Source organism: Brienomyrus brachyistius, chromosome 6 (genome assembly GCF_023856365.1).
Source record: "Brienomyrus brachyistius isolate T26 chromosome 6, BBRACH_0.4, whole genome shotgun sequence".
NCBI classification, from domain to species: domain Eukaryota; kingdom Metazoa; phylum Chordata; class Actinopteri; order Osteoglossiformes; family Mormyridae; genus Brienomyrus; species Brienomyrus brachyistius.
The window spans coordinates 6,556,662-6,563,636 of NC_064538.1; the positions used below are offsets into that span (position 1 = coordinate 6,556,662).

General features: G+C 47.6%; 1 long non-coding RNA gene across 7 annotated transcripts in view; it reads left to right on the forward strand.

The window, feature by feature from the left end:
• Positions 1-6,975, forward strand: part of LOC125745368 (uncharacterized) — a 68,941-nt gene extending 61,966 nt beyond the window's left edge. For all 7 annotated transcript variants that reach the window (XR_007398658.1, XR_007398655.1, XR_007398657.1 and 4 more), the window contains one exon: positions 3,716-6,975. This is a non-coding gene — a long non-coding RNA (uncharacterized LOC125745368). The remainder of the gene's footprint in view (positions 1-3,715) is intronic.

Here is a 6,975-nt window from a genome sequence, read left to right on the forward strand (position 1 = left end):
TGGGAATATGGTGGGGTGCATGGGATTCCGCCGTCTGCCAGTGGTGGGGAGCTCGTACCCTGACCACTCCCTCACTTTTAATGTACCGCAGTTTTGAATTGCACACACTTCTGTTCACATACACATTCATACACACCGACAGGTACATACATTACACACACACACATTGAGTGGGGGGGGCAGATGGGGGCCTGAAGAGGGCCCCTTTTATTCTCCCTCTCTGGGCCCTTGGAGGGTGTGGTGGGTGGTCCCGGGGGGGGTTTGGAGAGTACCCGGAAAACCTGCCTGGTCCTTGACCCACAGTGGCACATCCTTGATGATAATACGTTGTTGTAAATTTGTATTATATGAAGGTTGATGTTGCTATTTATTGTTATTGTTGTTATCATAACTGCAGCTGTACTTATCATTTTTGATAAAAAATGAAAAAAACATTTTTGATTTGAAAAAAAAAACAGTCCTCCGCAGAGGAGGGGTGGTGGAGGGAATATACATGTAAAAAAAAATAATTATTATATGGAGGTTGATGTTGCTATTTATTGTTATTGTTGTTATCATAACTGCAGCTGTACTTATCATTTTTGTTATTGCTATTACTATTGTTATTGGCTCTAGTTGTTTTTCTTTTTATTTATTTTTATTATTTTTATTTTCTTTTTGTTTTTCTTTGTTTTTGTGTTTTTTTTTCTTCATAATGGAAATTTAAAATAAAGTAGTCCTCCGTAGAGGAGGGGTGGTGGAGGGAATATGCATGTAAAAAAAAATAATTGTCACGCAACAGGGGTGACATATATCTCCCTGAGCCTGCGCAGTTTGTCGGGTGTTATGGGTGGTCCCGAAGGGGTCTGACCCCCTCTGCTGGTGGTGGGCTGGGTTGGTGCGTGAGTTGTGTCACTGTGGGTCAGGGTCCTGACGGGTATTCCGGGTACTTTGGGACACTACGTGCGTCGAAGGCGGCTTTGTGGTTTGGTCTTGTGCTGGGTGGGGGTGCCTACCTTCTTCTGTGGCCCTGGGTTCGGCTTCCTGGAAAGTGGGGTGGGCTCTTTCCACGGCCCCCCTCTACTTCCCGCTCCCCCTCAGCACTACTGGTGGTCGCATGCCGGGGGGTCAGAATGGGGGGGGTGTCGCTGCTACTCCCCACATCAACTATTAGCACATCCATGGACAAATCGCTACACTCACACACAAGCATAAATACATACATATATAGGTATGCATCCACACTTACCTGTACACCCCACACATGTAGATACACATACACAACCAATAGCAGACACGTTGTTTTTCTTTGTTTATTTTTTGTGTTTTTTTTTGTTTGAAATGGAAATTAAAAATAAAGCAGTCCTCCGCAGAGGAGGGGTGGTGGAGGGAATATATATGTAGATATATAAAATAATTGTCTCACAACTAGGGTGACATACCTTGCCTGCTCACTCAATTTTAGTGCTCCTTAGTTATCCATACTGACCATCTAGTCTCTGTCACGGGAGATCGCGGGCAGAGCGGCGATCGTGCGTGCAGGCGGGCAAGGACAGGCAGACAAGCAGAAATCGGGGCAAAGTACGGGGTTTAATCGGGGACACGGAACTACGAACACTGACTGACATCAATGACGGACGAAGGACTCAGGTAAATCACGGACTGAAATACACAGGACTGAGCAAATGAACTAGATACAGCTGGGTACAATCGGGAGAAAACACGTGGGTAATCAGGGGGCGTGTGGCACACAGGAGGAGCGGACGAGCCGGGTATGACAGAACCCCCCCCCAAAGGCGCGCTACTCCGGGCGCGCCAAGGAAGAGGGCGACGGACGGGACGAGGCAAAACAGGACCTGAAAAACAAGAACAGAATCAACGCAGGACGGGGAACAGGACCGAAGCACAAAACATGGCAAGAGACAGAACGTAGGACAGGAGCTGACAAAGGGCTGGGAAAGCGGAGAGACAGATCTGTCACGGGAGATCGCGGGCAGAGCGGCGATCGTGCGTGCAGGCGGGCAAGGACAGGCAGACAAGCAGAAATCGGGGCAAAGTACGGGGTTTAATCGGGGACACGGAACTACGAACACTGACTGACATCAATGACGGACGAAGGACTCAGGTAAGACACGGACTGAAATACACAGGACTGAGCAAATGAACTAGATACAGCTGGGTACAATCGGGAGAAAACACGTGGGTAATCAGGGGGCGTGGCACACAGGAGGAGCGGACGAGCCGGGCATGACAGTCTCGATACACCCATATATATTTTTTTTTGGGAATATGGTGGGGTGCATGGGATTCCGCCGTCTGCCAGTGGTGGGGAGCTCGTACCCTGACCACTCCCTCACTTTTAATGTACCGCAGTTTTGAATTGCACACACTTCTGTTCACACACACATTCATACACACCGACATGTACATACATTACACACACACACATTGAGTGGGGGGGGCAGATGGGGGCCTGAAGAGGGCCCCTTTTATTCTCCCTCTCTGGGCCCTTGGAGGGTGTGGTGGGTGGTCCCGGGGGGGGTTTGGAGAGTACCCGGAAAACCTGCCTGGTCCTTGACCCACAGTGGCACATCCTTGATGATAATACGTTGTTGTAAATTTGTATTATATGAAGGTTGATGTTGCTATTTATTGTTATTGTTGTTATCATAACTGCAGCTGTACTTATCATTTTTGATAAAAAATGAAAAAAACATTTTTGATTTGAAAAAAAAAACAGTCCTCCGCAGAGGAGGGGTGGTGGAGGGAATATACATGTAAAAAAAAATAATTATTATATGGAGGTTGATGTTGCTATTTATTGTTATTGTTGTTATCATAACTGCAGCTGTACTTATCATTTTTGTTATTGCTATTACTATTGTTATTGGCTCTAGTTGTTTTTCTTTTTATTTATTTTTATTATTTTTATTTTCTTTTTGTTTTTCTTTGTTTTTGTGTTTTTTTTTCTTCATAATGGAAATTTAAAATAAAGTAGTCCTCCGTAGAGGAGGGGTGGTGGAGGGAATATGCATGTAAAAAAAAATAATTGTCACGCAACAGGGGTGACATATATCTCCCTGAGCCTGCGCAGTTTGTCGGGTGTTATGGGTGGTCCCGAAGGGGTCTGACCCCCTCTGCTGGTGGTGGGCTGGGTTGGTGCGTGAGTTGTGTCACTGTGGGTCAGGGTCCTGACGGGTATTCCGGGTACTTTGGGACACTACGTGCGTCGAAGGCGGCTTTGTGGTTTGGTCTTGTGCTGGGTGGGGGTGCCTACCTTCTTCTGTGGCCCTGGGTTCGGCTTCCTGGAAAGTGGGGTGGGCTCTTTCCACGGCCCCCCTCTACTTCCCGCTCCCCCTCAGCACTACTGGTGGTCGCATGCCGGGGGGTCAGAATGGGGGGGGTGTCGCTGCTACTCCCCACATCAACTATTAGCACATCCATGGACAAATCGCTACACTCACACACAAGCATAAATACATACATATATAGGTATGCATCCACACTTACCTGTACACCCCACACATGTAGATACACATACACAACCAATAGCAGACACGTTGTTTTTCTTTGTTTATTTTTTGTGTTTTTTTTTGTTTGAAATGGAAATTAAAAATAAAGCAGTCCTCCGCAGAGGAGGGGTGGTGGAGGGAATATATATGTAGATATATAAAATAATTGTCTCACAACTAGGGTGACATACCTTGCCTGCTCACTCAATTTTTGTGCTCCTTAGTTATCCATACTGACCATCTAGTCTCTGTCACGGGAGATCGCGGGCAGAGCGGCGATCGTGCGTGCAGGCGGGCAAGGACAGGCAGACAAGCAGAAATCGGGGCAAAGTACGGGGTTTAATCGGGGACACGGAACTACGAACACTGACTGACATCAATGACGGACGAAGGACTCAGGTAAATCACGGACTGAAATACACAGGACTGAGCAAATGAACTAGATACAGCTGGGTACAATCGGGAGAAAACACGTGGGTAATCAGGGGGCGTGTGGCACACAGGAGGAGCGGACGAGCCGGGTATGACAGAACCCCCCCCCAAAGGCGCGCTACTCCGGGCGCGCCAAGGAAGAGGGCGACGGACGGGACGAGGCAAAACAGGACCTGAAAAACAAGAACAGAATCAACGCAGGACGGGGAACAGGACCGAAGCACAAAACATGGCAAGAGACAGAACGTAGGACAGGAGCTGACAAAGGGCTGGGAAAGCGGAGAGACAGATCTGTCACGGGAGATCGCGGGCAGAGCGGCGATCGTGCGTGCAGGCGGGCAAGGACAGGCAGGCAAGCAGAAATCGGGGCAAAGTACGGAGTTTAATCGGGGACACGGAACTACGAACACTGACTGACATCAATGACGGACGAAGGACTCAGGTAAGACACGGACTGAAATACACAGGACTGAGCAAATGAACTAGATACAGCTGGGTACAATCGGGAGAAAACACGTGGGTAATCAGGGGGCGTGGCACACAGGAGGAGCGGACGAGTCGGGCATGACAGAACCCCCCCCAAAGGCACGCTACTCCGGGCGCGCCAAGGAAGGGGGCGACGGACGGGACGAGGCAAAACAGGACCTGAAAAACAAGAACAGAATCAACGCAGGACGGGGAACAGGACCGAAGCACAAAACATGGCAAGAGACAGAACGTAGGACAGGAGCTGACAAAGGGCTGGGAAAGCGGAGAGACAGATCTGTCACGGGAGATCGCGGGCAGAGCGGCGATCGTGCGTGCAGGCGGGCAAGGACAGGCAGACAAGCAGAAATCGGGGCAAAGTACGGGGTTTAATCGGGGACACGGAACTACGAACACTGACTGACATCAATGACGGACGAAGGACTCAGGTAAGACACGGACTGAAATACACAGGACTGAGCAAATGAACTAGATACAGCTGGGTACAATCGGGAGAAAACACGTGGGTAATCAGGGGGCGTGGCACACAGGAGGAGCGGACGAGCCGGGCATGACAGAACCCCCCCCCAAAGGCGCGCTACTCCGGGCGCGCCAAGGAAGGGGGCGACGGACGGGACGAGGCAAAACAGGACCTGAAAAACAAGAACAGAATCAACGCAGGATGGGGAACAGGACCGAAGCACAAAACATGGCAAGAGACAGAACGTAGGACAGGAGCTGACAAAGGGCTGGGAAAGCGGAGAGACAGATCTGTCACGGGAGATCGCGGGCACACAGGAGGAGCGGACGAGCCGGGCATGACAGTCTCGATACACCCATATATATTTTTTTTTGGGAATATGGTGGGGTGCACGGGATTCCGCCGTCTGCCAGCGGTGGGGAGCTCGTACTCTGACCACTCCCTCACTTTTAATGTACCGCAGTTTTGAATTGCACACACTTCAGTTCACAAACACATTCATACACACCGACATGTACATACATTACACACACACACATTGAGCGGGGGGCAGATGGGGGCCTGAAGGGGGCCCCTTTTATTCTCCCTCTCTGGGCCCTTGGAGGGTGTGGTGGGTGGTCCCGGGGGGGGTCTGGAGAGTACCCGGAACACCTGCCTGGTCCTTGACCCACAGTGGCACATCCTTGATGATAATACGTAGTTGTAAATTTGTATTATGTGGTGGTTAATGTTGCTATTTATAGTTATTGTTGTTATCACAGCTGCAGCTGTACTTATCATTTTTGTTATTGCTATTACTTTTGTTATTTGCTCTAGTTGTTTTTCTTTTTATTTATTTTTATTTTCTTTTTGTTTTTCTTTGTTTTTGTGTTTTTTTTTCTTCATAATGGAAATTTAAAATAAAGTAGTCCTCCGCAGAGGAGGGGTGGTGGAGGGAATATGCATGTAAAAAAAAATAATTGTCACGCAACAGGGGTGACATATATCTCCCTGAGCCTGCGCAGTTTGTCGGGTGTTATGGGTGGTCCCGAAGGGGTCTGACCCCCTCTGCTGGTGGTGGGCTGGGTTGGTGCGTGAGTTGTGTCACTGTGGGTCAGGGTCCTGATGGGTATTCCGGGTACTTTGGGACACCACGTGTGTCGAAGGCGGCTTTGTGGTTTGGTCTTGTGCTGGGTGGGGGTGCCTACCTTCTTCTGTGGCCCTGGGTTCGGCTTCCTGGAAAGTGGGGTGGGCCCTTTTCACGGCCCCCCTCTACTTCCCGCTCCCCCTCAGCACTACTGGTGGTCGCATGCCGGGGGGTCAGAATGGGGGGGGTGTCGCTGCTACTCCCCACATCAACTATTAGCACATCCATGGACAAATCGCTACACTCACACACAAGCATAAATACATACATATATAGGTATGCATCCACACTTACCTGTACACCCCACACATGTAGATACACATACACAACCAATAGCAGACACGTTGTTTTTCTTTGTTTATTTTTTGTGTTTTTTTTTGTTTGAAATGGAAATTAAAAATAAAGCAGTCCTCCGCAGAGGAGGGGTGGTGGAGGGAATATACATGTAAAAAAAAAATTATTATATGGAGGTTGATGTTGCTATTTATTGTTATTGTTGTTATCATAACTGCAGCTGTAATTATCATTTTTGTTATTGCTATTACTATTGTTACTGGCTCTAGTTGTTTTCTTTTTATTTATTTTTATTATTTTTATTTTCTTTTTGTTTTTCTTTGTTTTTGTGTTTTTTTTCCTTTTTAATGGAAATTAAAAATAAAGCAGTCCTCCGCAGAGGAGGGGTGGTGGAGGGAATATATATGTAAAAAAAAATAATTGTCTCACAACTAGGGTGACATACCTTGTCTGCTCACTCAATTTTAGTGCTCCTTAGTTATCCATACTGACCATCTAGTGTCGATACACCCATTTATATGTATACTATTCCGATATTTTCCGAATTTATTTTATGTTATTCCTTATTACTATGTAATGGGATAGATATTTAAGAGCTATTTAATCCATAACCACTCCCTAAGGAGTCAATGTGTATCTAATGAATTTCATTTTTGCACTCAATAAACTGCATTTTTTTCACATTA